This window comes from Phocoena phocoena, chromosome 6 (assembly GCF_963924675.1).
Source record: "Phocoena phocoena chromosome 6, mPhoPho1.1, whole genome shotgun sequence".
NCBI classification, from domain to species: Eukaryota; Metazoa; Chordata; class Mammalia; order Artiodactyla; family Phocoenidae; genus Phocoena; species Phocoena phocoena.
Window position 1 is genome coordinate 13,905,506 of NC_089224.1, and position 19,630 is coordinate 13,925,135.

The following is a 19,630-nucleotide window of genomic DNA, read 5'->3' on the forward strand; positions in this document are numbered from 1 at the left end:
GGCCCGCGTACCGCAAAAAAAAAAAAAAAAAAAAATCTACCATTTTGTTATTCTTTTCTACTTGTGACATATTTTCTTTGTTTATTTTTGTCCTGTTTTCCTATCTCCTTTTGGATTGATTGCATACTTTGAGATGCTATTTTGTCTTCACTTGCCTTATTTTATGCCCTTCTTTCTTTTGTTATCGTTTTGAGTGGTTACTGTTTATAATATAAACTTTTAACTTATCAGTCTACCTTCAAATACCATCACACCACTTCATGTAAGGACTTTACAGCATTCTTTGCAATTTCCCAGGCCAATACATTGTACCTTGTTTGTCATATATTTTACCTTAAATTGGTGTAAGCCACAATACACAGTTATTATTTTGCTTTAATTAGGTTTTGAATAAAATTAGTAATCAGGAAAAATGTTTGATATTTGCCCACATTTATACCATTTCCAGCACTCTTTATTTCTTTGTGTAGATAAAATTTCTATCTGGTATTGTTTTCCTTCTGCCTGAAGAATTTTGTTTAACATCTCTTGTGTTACAGATTTGCTGGCTGTTGATTTTTTTCAGCATTTTATAGGTTTCTAGGTTAACATTTTTCCTTTTAGTACTTTAAAGATAATTCATTATCTTCTGGTTTACATAGTTTCTGACAGGATATTTGCCCTTATTCTTACTTTTGATTTTGTGTGTGTGTGTGTGTGTGTGTGTTTGTAACATGCTGCTTTTTCCTACTACGCTTAAGGTTTTATTTTTACCACTGAGTTTTAGCAATTTTATTATGATATTCATTGAAGTGATTTTTTTAGTGTGTATTCTATTTAGGGTTTGTTGAGCTTCTTGGATCTGTAGGTTTATAATTTTCATCAAATTTTGGGAAAAAATTGGCCATTATTTCTTTAAATATTTTTATGTCCCTTTTTTCTATGACTCTAATTCCACATATATGAAGCCACTAGATATTGCCCCACAGATCACCAAAGCTTTATTTTTTTAAGTCTTTTTCCTGATTGTGCTTCCAAACGGAAGTGCTTCCATTGAATAGTTTCCATTGCTGTGTCTTCAAGTTCTTTGATCTGTTCTTATAGAGTGTCTAATTGGGTGTTAATCTTTTCTAGTGTGTTTTCATTTTAGAGCTTGTATTTTTCATCAATATAAATTTGATTCGGATATTTTCTACATCTGCCATTTTTGTCTTATGATTTTAATGTTTTTCTTTATATCCCTGAGTATACGGAACATATTTATAATTGCTGTTTTAATGTCTTCTTCTGGCTATTCCATCATCCCTGTTATTTCTGGGTCTGCTTCTATTGATGGTAAAACACCTTTCCTGTTTTCTGTACAGATAGTAATTTTTAATTGGCTGCTGTATATTTTACATTGTTAAGTGCTGGATTTTGTTGTGGTCCTTTAAAGAATTCTGGTCTTTTATTTTGTTGCAGGCAGTTAAATTACATGTGCATTAGTTTGAACCTTTTGAAATTTGTTTCTAACCTCTTTTACAGTAGGTCTAGAGCAATATTTATTGTAGAGCTAAGTTAGCTTCATTTTTCATTTATTCTTTCTCTCTTTTTGAAGGTTTGGGTCTTCAGAGGTCTCTACTAAATACTACACATGGTCAACAAGATCTCTCTATCCCTGTTAGAGGGAACTCAACTCATGGTTTGTCCTGGGTAGCCTCCAGAAATTGTTAGTCTCACAGCTTTCTGGTAATAATTCTTCCCTTGAAAGTTATTTTGGTCCCTTCTTGTTGGGTTTTACCTTACACATGTGTAGAATCATCTTCAACCAAGGCTCACAGGAACTCCTATGCATATTTCTGGAACTCTTTCCTCTGTGTAGCCCCCTCTTTTTAGTCATTCTCCTTTGCAACTATAGCTATCTCAGCCTCACTAAACTTGAATTTCTCAATCTCAGACAAGATTTTTAGACTCTGTTTTCCTCTCCTTGCCCCATATCCAGGATTACCTTAGGGAGAAAATGTTTCTCTGCTTTTTTAGGGGATCACAGTCCTGTACTGCCTGTTGTTCAATGTCTGAAAATAGTAATTTCCCATGCTTTGTACTGTTTTCTAATTGTTTCTAGTAGGAGGGGAGTCTTGATTAATTTACTCTCTTCTGTTTGGAAATGAAGTACCCTGGGTATTTTTAATTTTTCTCTTATTTTTTTCTTCATATGAATAGCCAACTTGAATTTTTGCTATTCTTTCCTGGGCCAACTGTGTTAAAATTTAGGACTTTAAATACATTTCTGTGAATGTATCACAGAAAAGAAAAGAGAATAGCATCAACAACAGAATGAAAATAGAAGTTCTTGGTGCGAGTGGGACCTCCCTCTGGTGGAGTAGTCTTTTTGGAAGTGGTAGATTCCTGGTGGATGGAGAGATGGTTGAGACCAACGTGGTCACTCTTCAACTTCAGAGGCAATTGCCTCTGATGGCCTTTAGCGCAGCTTTATTGTAAAGCTTGCCTATTGAATCAGGGAGTGTACATCCTTAAGACAAATACTGTAAACAGCCATAGGATTGGGGGTGGAAGCTGGGGAATGAGAGAATGGAGTAGGGAGGAAGCATGACAGTAATTCCAGGCTGGATGAGCTTCTGAGGCAAGAGATCCATCAACCTAAAAACAAAACAAAAACTAAGCTAACAAACAAAAAGACTGGACTTGCAAAAATAACTTCTGATTAAATTATAGAAGACTAAAATGAAACAAAAGCAAGTGTAACTTTTGGAATGTCCTCCTGCTTAAGAAATACCCGGATTAAGCCATTATTTGACCTGGTTGCACCAAGCTGTACATCTCCTTTGTTAGAACAGCTCATTCTACTTAGAAGATAAAGAAAATGCCTTGGTTTAAATGTTAAACTACAGGGAATCGATTAATAAATAATGCTATATTTGTAGAATAAAATGCTATACAGTCATAAATCATGGTTTGGAAAAATATTTAATAAGGAAAATTGTGATATATTTTAAATGAGAAAGCAGGTTGCAAAACAATATGCAGTTCTGTATATGGAATACATTCTTACCCCCACCCTCACCTACCTACCCACCTACCTACTGAATCTTTCTCTATTTGCCTGTTAGGAAGAGATATAGTGTAATGGGAATGTGACCCATGGAGTCAGGGCTCCTTGGTTTAATACCCAAGGTCTACTTTAGAGAAAATTCTTCATCTCTCTTTTACTACTGTTGTCTCACTTTAACATGGAAATAATAATAATATCTACTTCATATGGCTTTGGTAAAGTATAAATGATTTAACCCATTTAAGCCCTTAACAGAGTACATACAATAAATACATATTAAATGCTAATTTTTAATTATATATTACACAAAAGTGTAGAAAATTTGAATATATAGTGATTATATCTTGGTGGTGACATACCATGTGCTTTGATTTCTTTATATCTTTTTATATTTTCTAAACTTTCTACAAAGAACATGCATTTCCTTTATGCTAACAAAAAATATAATACGTATGTTGAAAAAAGGAAAAATAATTTATAGATTCTTAGATTAGGTAAAAAATATTATTTATAAGCATAGTCTTTATAAGACATAGCCAAAATTTGTTGACAGAGGGATTAAAAGTAAAAGTTGTAGAGAGACATATAAACTCAATGCAATAAAAAATGCAGTGGTTGGGACTTCCCTGGTAGCGCAGTGGTTAAGAATATGCCTGCCAAAGCAGGAGACATGGGTTCGAGCCCTTGTCTGGGAAGATCCCACATGCCGTGGAGCAACTAAGCCCACGTGCCACAACTACTGAGCCTGCGCTCTAGAGCCTGAGAGCCACAACTACTGAGCCCACGTGCCCCAACTACTGAAGCCCGCACACCTAGAGCTTGTGTTCCGCAAGAGAAGCCACTGCAATGAGAAACCTGTGCACCACAATGAAGAGTAGCCCCCACTCGCCGCAACTAGAGAAAGCCCATGTGCAGCAACGAAGACCCAACACAGCCAAAAAGAAACAAATAAAATTAAAAAAAATACAGTGGTTGCCATATCAACATCATAATTTTCAAATAAAGGGACACAATCTTTTTTATAAATTTTTTATATGATCCAAAAATATGTCAAAATAGTCTTGAAGCTTTGTATTTCAGATAACATATCATCAGACTATATATAAATTAAATCTTTTCTCTACAGAAATATGTGAAGGAATCAAACGTCAGATAAGAGTAGCTGGAGATTTTAACACACCTGTCCCAGCCTTTGACAGAATGATCATGTAAAATATAATCCAGAGGAGGTGCTGGTCTTAGATTTAGAAATCTAGGCATAGAATTTTGACTCAGCCACAACTCTGCAACTTTTAGGTGGGTAGTTAACTTTTTTTAAGCCTCAGTTGCCCTGCCTGTCAAAGGAGATGAATATATGTCCCTATGTTGCAAAGCTGTTTGTTACAAGGGTACATGAGGGAACGCTGGGTGGGTGGATGGTGGTATATTGAAGAAAAGGCCATCAGAGGCCTTGAGCCTTGAACAATACTTAGGATTATTCCAGGAACATAACAAGGAAGAAAGAATTTTCCCTAGAGTAAGGAAAGATAGCATATGAAAGGCACAGAGGTATGGAAAAGCAGGACAATATTTGTTGCTATTGTTTTTTCTTTAGTCTTAGTTTTCAGGAGAAGAAAAAAGAGCAGTGTTAACAGTGTTGGTGCAGTTGGGACACACCTAGTAGAATGGTGGAGAAAAGCCTGGCGAGATGGAGCTTGTGATGGGAATATCTGTAGTGGTTAAGAGCCCTAGATTTCAAGCCACAGCCAGGCTTCAAATCCCATCTTTACCACCTATGACTTGTCTGCCTTTGAAAATATTACTAAACTCCTGCAAACCTCAGTTTTCTTGCCTATAAGATGGGGCTACTAATGATTCCCAAAATGCGGTTTCTAATAAACCCTATATCATAGGTCCTTTAAAATGTTTAAGGCGGTGTGTAGTGTATTTAACAAGCTTGAAACAATCCTCGGCGTGTGTCATTTACTACCGTTATTGTTTATTGTGGTGTTGTTATTACCCCAATGAGGAGCTATGACTTTATCCTGTAAGTTAAAGGAGCCATTAAAGGATGTTAAGCAAAGCAAACCCAGATGGACTTCTTTTTTTTTTTTTTTTTTTTTGCGGTACGCGGGCCTCTCACTGTTGTGGCCCCTCCCGTTGCGGAGCACAGGCTCCGGAAGCGCAGGCTCAGCGGCCATGGCTCATGGGCCCAGCCGCTCCGCGGCACGTGGGATCTTCCCGGACCGGGGCACGAACCTGTGTCCCCTGCATTGGCAGGCGGACTCTCAACCACTGCGCCACCAGGGAAGCCCCAGATGGACTTTGTGTTTCATAAAAACAACTCTTATAACATTGTGATGAATGGGTCACAGATATATAAGACTGGAGTGTCACTTATGAATCAGTTTCCTTTGTATTTCCTCATGATGGATAATGAGCACAGGGCCAGTCTGAGCTTTAATTTTGTTTTATTTTATTAATTTTCCATCACAGATATGCTGCTACAAAGAGTGGCATGAGGCCCTGATGACTCAGGAGAACTTTAAAGCATGTGTAAATACCTCTCAGCTATGTCGAGGTGTTGATACCCCTGTTTTTCTTGTCAATACATTCTCTAGAGAGTGAGCCTGATGAATGCAAACCATCAGCATTATTTCTGGAAGCTTGGTAAACATTTTAATCTTTGTGGCCTGATCTTGATGGAGAGCAGATAAACCAAGTCTCCCGGTCTGCCTGCAAAACAATCAATACCACAGAAGAAAATGAAAAGCACTTAAGCTATGCTTCCTGAATGGATACTTCAAGAAACACAAGAATGATTTTTCCCCAGAAAGGTGATCTTGGGGGTTTGAATCCTTTATTTAGCCATGAGGAATGGAAAGGGGAATTAACAGAGTCTCTGAAATGAGGATGATAAGGTCACAGCTGAGGATGACAAAAATAAAAATGTTTCCTTAGAAAATGTCAGTTAGTAGAAACATCGCTACTTATGGAGTGTCCAGGCTTATAGGCCTAGGGCAATTCTCCTCATAATGTAGCAGCATTGGTCCTTTATTTGATACATGTTTTTGAATGCCTGACAGTGACTCCTCACTCCCTTTAAAATGAGGTATTAAGCAGGTATCTGAAATCCCACAACAAGGCATTTCATTCATTCCTTCCTTCCTTCCTTCATTCAAAATGCTGGGTGGAAGTCACCGATACCTCCGTGTTACTAAACCTATGTACACTTTTCCATCCTTACCTCCATTGACCTCTCCTTTACCTTAGATATTACTACCTCCTGATAAGCATTCTTGATCCTGCCCTCCAGGGTTGGATTATGGGTCCTAATTATGTGCTCTCATAGAACTCTCTACTTCTTGAGGCACTTATAACACTATTGTAATTGCCTATTAAAATTTTTCTTTCCAAAGACTTGAACTCTTTGAAGAAAGATACTGCTGCCACTCTCTTTGCAGCCCCTAGAACAATGCCAGGCATGTGGTAGGTGCTCAAAAAATTTTCTGGAAGAGAGGAAAAGAGAGTTTGTGACATTAAAAGGTTAAATCCTGAGTAATTAAATTTTCAGAGAAGATAGCATTAACTATCCTAACACTTCCTCCTTTTCAACCGTCTTTTTCTTTGACATTCATGACTCAACCCTTTCCTGGAGTTCCTCTTACCTCTCTGCTTTTTCTTTGTTTTTTTTTTTTTTTTTTTTTTGTGGTACACGGGCCTCTCACTGTTGTGGCCTCTCCCATTGCGGAGCGCAGGCTCAGCGGCCATGGCTCACGGGCCTAGCCACTCCGCGGCATGTGGGATCTTCCCAGACCGGGGCATGAACCCGTGTCCCCTGCAATGGCAGGCGGACTCTCAACCACTGTGCCACCAGGGAAGCCCTCTGCTTTTTCTTAATATCCTTTCCAGGCATCACTCCTTGGCTATCTCTTAGTTGTCTCTGTTTTTCAGGCTTTCAACTTAGCCTGCTGTCCTTCTCAACTTTCCCCACACTCTCCCAATCCATCTCATTCCCTTCCCCTTTCAATTATCATATTTAACTAATGGTGGTCAAATTTATGTCTCTTGCTCTATAGTCTCCTCTTGAGCTTCAGACTCATACATTCCAACTACTTACTAAGCATCTCTATGTGGATGTTCCTCAGACATCCAAAACTCAACATGTCCCAAATCATAAACTTTTCCCAAGAAACTGATCCAACTACTCATTCAGTCCCGAAGCCAGAGTCCCTGTTTTTATCTTGAAAACCTTTTTCTCTCATGTCTCCATCCATCTAATGAATCAACAAGTGCAGTTGATTCTATTTTCCAAATTCTTCTTAAGTCATCTGCTTCTCTTTATTTTTGCTCACCAACTTTCTCTCTTACCTGGATCATTGCAACAGCAGCCCATGTGGTCTCTGCTTCCAATCTTGCTTTCCTCTAATACACAAACCAGAATGATCTTTCTAAAATGCAAACCTAATCATATTGTCAGCAACCACAACATTCAAAACTTTCATTATTTCCAAGCGTTCTCAGGAAAAAATTCAAACTCCTTCGTGGCCTTATCTCTTGCTATTACTATTATCCAAGCCTACTCTTATTAAACTAATTACAAGTCATTGACTATTTCATGGTCTCTCTCTGTCTTCTCTCTTTGCCACTTTCTCTTTCAATCTCTTCCCTCACCATCCATCTCTCTCTCTCCCCCTTAGTTTCTTCTGTTTGGATCTCTCTTCCTTTCCATGCCTCTCATTTGATGCGCTAATTCTTCCTTATCCTTCCGGTTTTACCTTAGATATTACCACCTCCTGATAAGCATCCTTAATCCCGCCCTCCAAGGCTGGATTATGGATCCTTCTTATGTGCTCCCATAGAATTCTCTCCTTTCCCTTTTGAAGCATTTATAACACTACATTGTAATTGTCTATCTAAAAAAATTTCTTTCTAACACTATGAACTCTTTGAAGACAGATGCTGTTGCCACTGTATTTGTACCACCTAGAACCTAGAACAATACCAGGTGTGCAGTAGGTACTCAAAAAATATTTCTCTGTGAGAGAGATAAAAGAAGAAGAGGAAGAAGAAGGAGGAGGAGAAGAATGAATTAGTGACATTAAAATGTTATTAAGTCCTGAGTAATTGAATTTTCAGAGAAGATGGCTTTAAGCACATTTTATTTGAGTTTCCAGCTGTGCTTTATTTCGTTCATGCTATGTTTAGCATAGAATTAAACATATTAATTATGTAAATAATTTTTTTTTTTTTTCGGTACATGGGCCTCTCACTGCCGCGGCCTCTCCCGTTGCGGAGCACAGGCTCCGGACGCGCAGGCCCAGCGGCCGTGGCTCACGGGCCCAGCGCTCCACGGCATGCGGGATCCTCCCGGACCGGGGCACGAACCCGTGTCCCCCGCATCGGCAGGCGCACCCCCAACCACTGCGCCACCAGGGAAGCCCCATAAATAAATTTAAAAAAAAATATAATGAATGGATTTGCAACTGTTTTACAATCTGAAAGGCAAAAAAGCTTTGTAAACTTCAATAAGCAAAAAGCTTTGTAAACTTCAATAAGCAAAACTCATGATTTTTCTCCCCAAATGGTTTTACTTCAGTGCTCTCTGGCCCAGAGAAAGCATTATCTCTATGCAGGTACTAAAGAGAGATGCTCCGTCTTCACACACTCTGTCTTCCTCTCCTTCTATATTTAAGTTATCTTCAACTCCTATTGATTTCATCTACTGAATGCCTTACTTGATCCTCCGTCCACCACAGGATCTTTGCGCATATTGTTCTTTTTGTTCAGAAAGTGGTTTTTTTTCCTAGTTTTTTTTTTTAGTTTCTCTTTTACTAGTTGTCCTTGCTTTTCTGTCTAACATTATCTGATTGTCCTACCTTCAGAAGAGCTGATATTCAAATGCTGGCTCTCTCGTGAGGCATATGTGAGGGTTCTTCAGAGAATCCATTGGGATCTCTTCATTACACAAATCTGTGATGTGAGAGATTCAGTTCTTGTTTAGCCTCTTATATAAGCCCCTAACTCCTCCCATCACTATCAAGAATAGACATTTGCTGGTGGAGCCTCCTTACCCAGTGAAATACCAACAAAAGGGGTCAAGCCCAACTACTTTCCTGGATGTCCACTCAACCCCAGGGAAACTCTAGTACCTTTTCCACATGAAACAGTAGGCTTGTAGACTGCTTCACTGCACCCCTCTCTCATCCACACCAGTTCCCTTTTCATCTAAGTAGCACAGGACTATTTTGAAAAGGTTGTTGGATATTTCAATATTTAAAGAAGAAACAATTCAATTTACCATTCTTTCAGCAACTTGATCTTCTCAAATAATTTTCTAGGATTTCCCTTCCTTGGCTTTTCATGGACAAAGAAGGAAATAGTATCTCTTGAGGGACAATGTTCTCCCCCAAAAGGCTGATAACCTACTCCCTCCACCCCCAATCCCCTTATAATGGCTAGTGATGGGAAGCTCTTTTTATACTGGTGCCTCTCAGCAAACCTTGTTAGGAAGTGGCTAGGTCCAGCTGTTGGTAGGTCTTGACATTACAATGTGAAGTCCTCAGCATACTTTTTTTCCTTTGGCTCTATGTCTGAGTCATAATTTCAGGACAATAGAAATCATTTTTCTCAACAACTTGTATGCTTAACATAAATCTCCTTTGGACGATTAAGGACAAGTCTTCAACACTGAACTTTATGTTAATTAAGCCATGTTATGGCTAGAGACATGAATTGGAAAATTAAAAGAAGTATATATCATATTTGTCTCCTAAGCTAATTAAGTTAATTATATCAGTTATAAATGATTTTCCAGAAGATAATAAGATAAAGAATGACTGAATTCAAAGAGTAACAGGGGCGTCCCTGGTGGCGCAGTGGTTGAGAGTCCGCCTGCCGACGCAGGGGACTCAGGTTTGTGCCCCGGTCCGGGAAGATCCCACATGCCGCGGAGCTGCTGGGCCCATGAGCCAAGGCCGCTGAGCCTGTGCGTCCGGAGCTTGTGCTCTGCAACGGGAGAGGCCACAACAATGAGAGGCCCGCGTACTGCAGAAAAAAAAAGAAAAAAGTAACAGAAAAACATGATTTGACTTCTAAGATATGGCTTATATTTACTTCTTATGGGACCCAAAGGAAAGAGGTTGCACAGGGATTTAGTTCTCTATGGCCAATGCCATTCCACTCTTGTTCCTCCCCTCCTGGGGAGCGCTTTATTTGCCCCAAATTACATCATCTTTCTTAATGTTTGACTCAAAATGTCCCCAAAGTGTCATTGCCTATCACATTTTTAAATATGCTGAGACATTTTATCAGGAAATAGAACTGTCATGGATTCAGTGCTGAGTGCTGAAATTTGAGATGAAAATTCCTCATGGTTCCTAACTACTTCAAAACCTGATGTGCTTAGAGCAGACTTGATCTTCCCCAAGGTACAAGGGATGCCAAGCACTCCTTCTGTACTGATGTGAGCTCATATAGAGACTTTCTGTTCTGAGAAAGTAACAGAGCGCTTCTGATTCTCTTGCCATGGCTCTGATAGCTCCTTTTCTGTATCTCATATATCTGTCATCAGTCATATAAACCCTTTGCCCGTAATCTGGGACAATCCAAATGTGTGAGTACTTATTTGATTTCTTCTTTTCCAGGAGGTCAGTCCAAAGGGAAGGCAGGGTCTCAAACTAAAGAATAAATGTTCAATAGTATTAGGCCAACTTCAAGTGACCTTTACCTTCAGATTACGTTTGGAGAATAGTTCAGGTCTTGGCAAATTCTCCCTTGTTTTAAGGGAACTATTTTATTCCATGTGTCCCTAATGATATTACCTCTTATAAATCCTAATTACTGCTCATTGCTTGGATCAGTCCTGGAACAGCTCGTAGATATTCTAAGTAGGATTCCATATTCTGGGCTGAATGTCGTAACTGCACTTGATTGTTGACCTAATATTGGAAAGAGATTGAGGTATTCCTCGGGCCCAAAGGGAAAACTTTAAGCTCTAACAATAGCGAACGTGTATTGATTTTGTACTGAATGCCAGGAACTAAACATTTGATAAGTATTATATCGATTAATCTTCAGAGTCATCCCTATGAGGTAGATTCTATTATTTTCTCCATTTCATAGATGGGAAGATGGAGAGCAAGAGACACGATTTCACAAAGTCACACAGTGAGCAGATGTCAGAACTCAGATGGCATTTAAGACTGTCTGATGCTGAAATTGATGTTCTTAGCCACTGTACGCATTTCCTTCCAGAACGCTGATAAAGCTATCTTTGGCTTGGCCTCTTTCTCGGGGCCACTTTTATAGATCAGTGCGTCTAACAGGTCTGGGTATAAAATAATTCTTGCAGAACATTAATCATACCAGGAAGTTATCTGATTGGGATGTTGGATTAGCACCTGGAGACTCAGACTTCCCCAGTATCCCTCTTAACCTTTAGAGACATAATCCCTTCATCTAGAATGCAGAGGGGCTTTGTGTTCAGAAGCCGCTCCTTCTATCAACTTTGTCATTGACTATCTTTTTTATCCTGACTCCCAGGAAAATCCAGTCTTGAATTTTGTAAGCACTGAGAGGATTTTTAGCTTTATCGTGTGGAACTTCTGTGATCATGGCACTTGGACCATGAGAGAATTTCATTTTATGTGGAGTCAGAATCTCTATTTCCTGTTCTAACTCTCTTGTTCCAAAGCTTTCTACAATTAGCATGGTGACTTCTTCCTACCTTTCTTAAGGCAGTAAGGGTTCCATTATTTTCCTATGGCCCCTGCGTGGGCTTGGCTACTGCATGAGTTACTTCATACAGTGTATTATCTAGTTTTCTTATAACAATTTATTTGATTTTTCTCGTGTCATATATAAATCAGGCACATATAAAACTGAAACACCACTTTTCTTTATTTTTAATTTCCTTTACTGGCCCCCATTCCCAATCAGAAAAAGAAAATTTATCTTTTCATTACTTCCTTTCAATCTGAAAGTCTCTTTTGGGTAATATCCACGTTCAGCTATAATCATTTCAATTACTCTTCACAGCTCTTTTTACGAGTGTCCTTTTTTCCTTACAGGTCTTTCTTGTCCTATTTTTAATTTAATAGTAGCATGAAGGACATGCTAATACTTTGTATTATTTTGTTATACTGTTACTTATCCTATACTCCAAAAACGCTTATTGCTTTAGAGAAGTAAATATGATATGATTAAGCTGCTTTCCAATATAGGTCTTCTGGTTTCATAATAGGTTTCATAATAGGTCTTCCAGTTTACTATTCCCTGACATCAGCAAAGCTTTGCCTCAGACCTAGCATATAGTACATAACCTATGAGAATTTGCCTCTGTCTGCCAAAGCTTCCTCTCTTTCTTTTTATTCCCCTCCCTTCTCTTTTTTTCCCCTAAACAGGCATTCTCCACATAATAGCTCAAAAATAAAAAACCTGGGGGAATTTTCTAGTAAGCAGTCTATAAATAGGGATACATTTTTCATCCTAGTCATTTTGGTTATTGCTTATAGAAGCTCTCAGTGTTCAAAACACTGCCCAACAGCCTGTTTTTCATAGGGTGATGCCTAGAGCGTTCTAAATTTCCGACAAAAACTTCAAGTTCAGGATCACGCCTCTTATGGAGATTCTGCCACTGCACGGTCTTAGAGGCCAGAGGCGTTAGCGTCTGTAGCTGTCAGGACAAGCTAGGCTTTGTTGTAAAAATAAACAAGAAAAAAGAAAGTTCAGTGGCATAAACCAATGAAGGCTTATCTCTCGTTAATGCTGCATGCCCATTCTAGCCCAGCAGGGCTCTGTTCATTGTTGCCACCCAGGGACCCAGGACGACAGAGTAGCCACCTTCTTGGATAATGCCAGACATGTCCCAGAGGGAAAGAGCGTGGCAAATCATGCAGTGGCTCTCACAGCTTCTAACAGAAGTGACTCTCACATTTCAAATGCAGCTGCATAACCACTCCCAACCTGCTAGGGTAAAGGAACACTATTCTACTTTGTGCCTGGGAGAAGAACCAGGAACAATTGGAACACAGCAACACTCCATCCATGGTAGGATGTGTCCTTTATCTTAAGATTGTTGATTCAGCTTCAACTACAATGTCAGTTTCACGAGACGGGTAGACAGGGGGAAATGCGCACTGCTAAATTTTGGATTCAGACTCCCTTATGGCTGATAAGCAGGACCGAATCACTTGTGAACTATGAAAACTTCTTTTGGGACTCTGGCCTAAGACTGTCACCAGAGGGACGCTGGGGAGACCCTAGATCCACAGCTTGTTTTGTCTCACTTATTGGGACAACAAAGAAAGAAATCTAAGCCCAAGTAAAATGGTACCAAAGGAGTTTCTTCTTCCTGCAGTCTAGGCTAGAGCCAATAGAAGCATCCCACTGTTAAGATTCTGCTTGGCAGGAAATGCCACCCCACCAGGGGCAGCCCCTGGTTCCTCTGAACATTCCAACTAGATGGGTGCATGGAGAGAGAAGACAATCCAAAGAGTTAAGAATACAAAGCAATTATGGCACAAGTCATGACTTAAAGTCTCTTTACTGTAACTCTAAAAGTGTCCAAATACAGCCTAAATGAAAAGGTCTTTGCATCTTTCCTTCTCAAAGTTGGAGTGAAAGGTGAGTGCTTGAATTCCTCCTAAAGGACAGCAGTGACCTTAGGTAGGAATCCAGTTTTACCCATTTTCTTTAAGTGGAGAGATTCTATAATAAAGGGAAGAAGTTTCTGGGTAACACTGGCTTTCTATCTCCATAACTGTTGATTAAAAAAAAAAACTTTAGTTGCAAGGTTGATAGATTTAGAGGATTATTTTAGCTACGTGTTTCAAACTATAAGACTAAAAGTGGCTTAATAACAAGGGGTTAATTATGTTACCTTTCTAGGGTTAATTCAGTAGCATAGCCATGTGCTCAAATACTAAGGTGCTTTCCATTTTCCTGCTGTGCCATCCTTGATACATGGATGGCACTTCTCCTCGTGGGCACAGTTTGGCTGCCACAGCTCCAAACACTAATCCGGTCCTCATAGAGAAGATCCAAATGCAGAAAAGGGCAAATCCCCATCTATGTCCCTTGTAACAGTGAGAAAAAATGTTTTCCGAGACCTGCTGCTGCTGTCTTAGATCTCATTTGCCAGATTTCTTTACATATCCGTGTTTATACTAATCACAGTGAGGGTAATGGAATTACTATAATCAATATTCATCTCCTGGGGCTGAGAAGTAGTCATCTTCCTTGAACTCAGAGGAGGCTGACGATCCAATCAAAATTGGGGTTCTGCCAGCAAGAAGTATATGGAGAAAGACATGGCTCTTGGCAACCTCAGAGTTAAGACACAGAGAGGTGATGTGGTTCCCTTTGATTCTGTGGAAAGGTGGGGCAGAGCTAGATCTAGAGCACTGGCCTCCTGTTTCCTCAGCACCATGACTTTTCTTCGGTGTCTTTGTCTCTTCCTTTATAAAAGGGATTGGGATATTGCTTGCCTGAGTTCTATGGTGATAAGCGTCATCATAATAATTAAAAAAAGAAAACTTGCCTAAGGGATTACTTCCATGTGGAACAATGAAACAATAACCTAAATAGCCACAGCTCAGTTTCACAGATGCTGCTGCTTGGATACAGGAAAACTGCTGACTTATTGCACAGCTCTGCTGGGGCTGTTTCCTCACCCCACCTCTGACCAGATGGTACACCTCATCTCATGATTTTCCTCGTGTTTGCTGGCTCTGATGTATATCCCCTGCAAGAAGGAAGAAAAAAACATCTCTCCTGGGAGCTTGTTCTGCAGACCAGCCATTCAGCCCTTTTGCCCCAATACTTCTGCAGAGCTGACACACACAGTTCTTTCCTATGCACGGAGATGCTGAAACCAAGCGCTTCCTTATTGCACTGACTCAGAGAAAGGGCTGGGGCTGCTCTGGGCTCAAGAGTCATCCATCAGGGCAGATTGATACTCCCTCTGCCTTTTGCCTTCTGGAAGCTTGTGTGCATATTTTTAACTCTTTGGGTTTGCAAAAGAGAGAAGATGAGTAGGCACCCACCCTTTGGTTGGCAATGGGTAAGCTGACATTATCCCATTGGGCAAATGGGGGAGGATTCACAAGGGAAGGGGGAGCCTGCAATTAAGCGAGGACTGCAGAGTTCTGTCTGAGTCAGCATTACCTCCTCCTGGAGCGCTCTCAGGTGATCCCCTGGCCAAGGACACTGCAGGAAGGACAACGTCATGTGGTTGGACACAGAAAATGGATGCTTTGGAAGCAGACTGACATTTGCTTTTTAATTACCTCCTCTTTAATTACCTTCTGAAGATGAATTCTTTTTTCATAGCAAAAAGCCAGGAAGAGAAGGAAATGTTCTTCCTACAGAGCTAACGGTGTGTGCCCATTAGCCTTCAGCACTGATTAAGATAAATGCCATTTCAACCCCTTTTGCTTTTAGAGAAGATTTGAATTCAGCTGCTCGGCTCTTGACAAGCTTGTATTCCGCTTTTGTTATGTCCCTCAGACACCTCAGGTTGTCAGTGATGGGGTGAACAGATCCAGTCACCTAGCATTAGTGTGACCAAGACAAATGTGGGCTCTGGTGCTCGGGTTCTTTTTCCTGTCTCCTGGGGGGTTACTCAGGCACCACCAGAAAGGTCTTGCGCCCATAAATAGCTGTAAAGCAATCCATGAAACACCACGTGAGCGGGACTGATCATAAATGCAATAGCAATTCAGAGTAGACGTTTCCTTCTGCTGAGGTTATCCTGGAGAGCTTTCTGGAGGAAATTGATATTCAGTGGGGGAAATAACGATGTTTAAAATGTAATCATACCCATACTTTTTTAAAGGGGGGAGTGAAAAATGAATAATTCATGTAGCTTATTTAATTTAAAAAAATATATAGGAAGTTCATCTTTTTCCCATTAAAAGCATCACCTGCTTCCAGTCACTTGACTGAGTTCTTTGGGGTGGTGGTGGTGAGGGTCCCAGCGTTATGGGTACATGCAAGGGGGTACCCAGTGGTGTTCCTTTTGTCAAAAGAAAGCATGTCCTCCTCAAAAAGATTGACAACTAAAATTCTGAGAACTGCAGCTGGCAGGAAACAAGGAGGCTAAGTTAGATCTTTTCTTAAGCATCCAATCATCTGCCCCTCACCTCCACCTGGGAGAAACTCCTGTGGGTCCTGCCTGAAACAAATCCCAAGATGATTTTTTACAAGTGTTTAGATTTACAGTACTGAGAACTTTTTCCCCTTTTTCTTTTTCCTGAAAGCAGAGGTGTGATGCAGCAATGAAGTAGCCCACAACTAGAGCAGCCTGGACCACAGAGAGAAAGGTTTTGCAAAAACTGCCTCATTCTCCCTGCAGGGATTTTCTGCTCTCAGAGAGAAGGTGCATTTGTTATCCCCACATGGGTGGTCCAGGCCAACTACCCTTCAGAGGGGCAGGTGAATGGATAGACCCACTGGAAAAGAGTCCATTCCTGTGAACTCTGACTTTGTTATTCATGGAAGGAGTTCTCTGCGGCTGTTTGTAGCTTGAGTTATTCATGAAGGAATAGGAAGGTGATTAAAGATGAGCTTTTGCTCCTGTATCTTTTTCCTTTTAAGAATTCGATGGTTGGGGGGCATTATGTACTGGTTACCAATGGTTTAGCTCATCCCACACACAGCTTACTCTCCTGCGAAAAAGAAACCAAACTGAAGGGGAACAGCACAGAGTAAAGAAGACAGGCAAAGGTCAATGCAGCTGGTTGCTCTGGAGCTGAAATCCCAGGAAGGCTCCCTCCCCCTCTTGCCTCCAAATCCGATTTGTACTATGTTTCCTTTGCTCCCCAGCTTCCTGCTCCTCCACTACCTCCCAGGGGAAGTTTAGGGTTGCAGACAGTTTCATTAAAGGTCAGCAGGCTGCCAGGAGCAATTCGTGCACGGGGAGGAAATGAGCAGAATGTATTTTCATAGGAGCCTAGGGCTGGGAGGGACCTGGTGAGACCGAGGATCTCCAATCCCCTTCAGGAAAGATCGCCTGTAAATCAGGCCATGTGGCTGACCTCTCTTGGATTCTTAGAGGACTTTCATCAGGGATGAAGGACATCTTTGATGACGTTTGCCGAGATACTATTTCATACTCTGAGGGCAGATGTATTACACAGGGACTCTATTGTTCATTAACGTTCTGAAGCCAGGGCAAACCTGGTTCTCACAGAGCACAGCACTAGTCTGACCAGAATTCTCCTCTCCAGAGGCTCCAAAGTCATCACAGGAAAAATGGGAGAGTGAATCTCCTGAGGACCAGCCTTGCATAAAAGCTGACTCCTCTTGAGAGCAGGGGCTATACGTCCCACCCCTTCTCTATTCCTTACCACTGCCTTGTTTCTTTCACATATCTTAACTCGCCCTTCTTCTCTCCTCCTGCTTCCAAGGATTCCTGTTACCGCCCCTCACAGGGACTGAGTTTACTTTGCTTTCTGGAGAATGTGTCTTATTTTCCACCAGAATCAGAAGGATACCCATCTTTACTTCCTGCACTGGAATTACTTCTAAAATGATTTGGCTCCGAGAGAGCCATTTCCAGCCCTTCATAAACCGAACCTTAGAGAATTCTGCTTAAGAAAAAAAAAAAAATCCACAAGAACTACCACATTAAAACCTTCTATAATTAAGACAGTAATGCCCCCAATACCATCCAAGGTACCTTCAGAGGAAAATCCATCTGTACATCAAAGATAATATTCCTTTGAATTATTTATACCAATTCAGTTACATAAACATTTACAAACATAGCAGTGGTGATGGTTTAGTGACGTCAAATGAAAGAGGAATTATCACTAGCCAGAAACCTTTTTATTGTACATCTCTTCTTGTACTTGTACATTAAACATTCTCTTGAAGTTTGTCGCCTTGTCACTCTTACATCTTGAATCCATATTGTCTCTTTACTCAGAGCAAGATGACTTGAATATCCTGAAGAGCATTAGTAAGATATTGCCTGTTGAATAAATTTAATATTGTATATTGTATCAGGCCCTAAGTTTGAGGGTATGTTCCTAGGGTATCAGTCTATAAAGGAGAGATCTTGTTGTTTTGTAACATTAATGTAAAGGATGGTATTTCAGAGAGTTTGGTATTTTAGATGTTACTATTTGTTTGTGTCTGCAAACAACAACAAGAACCACAAAAAACTAAAATAAGGACTAGAAGACCCTCAGGAGCCTAGAGAAAGTTAAAAGAAAGCCCCACATATTTATGGTTACCAGAGGGTAAGTGGGGGGAGGGATAAATTGGGAGATTGGGATTGACATATACATACTACTATATATAAAATAGATAACTAATAAGGACCTACTGTAGAGCACAGGGAACTCTACTCATTAATCTATAATGGCCTATATGGGAAAAGAATCGAGAAGAGTGGAGATATATATATATATATATATGTATATATATATATATATACACACACACACACACATATGTATCACTTACAGTATACAATACTGTAAATCAACTATACTCCAATAAAAGTAAAGAAGGCTGTACAATCTCAGCCCTCAACCTCCTTCTTCAGCTGCCCTGCGCTTCTCCACTCTGGTTGCAGGGAAACCCAGTGCCTTCACGCGGTATGCCATTGTCCCGAGGCCTGGACTAGGGTGTCTTTTCTATGGCTGTACACTCTGACATTCCTCTCTCCTTTATTTCATCAGGATATTTTGATGTGCATTCCAATTGAGCCAAGCACTCAGTTAATTAGTTTCATAGATGGACACCCTCAGGGTATTTGCCAGATGTGCCTGGAGCCACAGTAGGGCTTTACCTTTGACAGACCTTGGGGTGTATGTGGGGGAGGGAATGACAGGATGTGGACTCATTGTTTGGGAAGAAAAAACAAAAGCAGGATGTGGAAAGTTAATGAGCTCTTGCTCATCAGAGTCCGTATCTGCCTCCCAAGGCCTAGAGCTTTGCACACAAATGGGAACTTATTCTGTGTGAGATGACGTCAAATTGCAAGAAGAAAGGAGAGGGAAGGTGATTTGAAGGACCACGATGTCTAGACAATATGTTAACTTTGCCACTATGCATCAGATCTTGTGATACTTAACTAGTCAGGTGTTAGAAATGGAAGTATAAATAGATTTCTTAGTCAATCATAATTAGAAAATAGGCTGATGGCAGAATTTCAATGCATAAGAAAGACATTGCTCCATAAGTAAAGGTATAGGCAAATGACACACTCTGAATTAATAAGAAGAAACAAAGAAACGTTATGAAAGACAATTATTAAGAGGATAAAGAAGATTAAAAAACCTAGTAGGAAATATTGACAATAAGCATGAAATGGTAATTCACAACAGAAAGAACAAAGACCCAATTTTGTGAAATGTAATCAAAGATATAGAACAAACGTAATTTTTTCTGTTAATTTGGCAAAGTATTTTTTAAACACTACTGCCCAATATTGATGAGGATATGAAAAAAAGATAAGCGATATACCCTCCTCTAGGAGGTATTAGCTCTTCTGACCTGTTTCCTGAATCTTCCTTGAGAAGAATATGGGTGAGGGAAGAGGAGGAATCTTGAGATTACAGTGGAGGCCCAAAATGTTCACACATTACATATGGCTTGGCACATAAA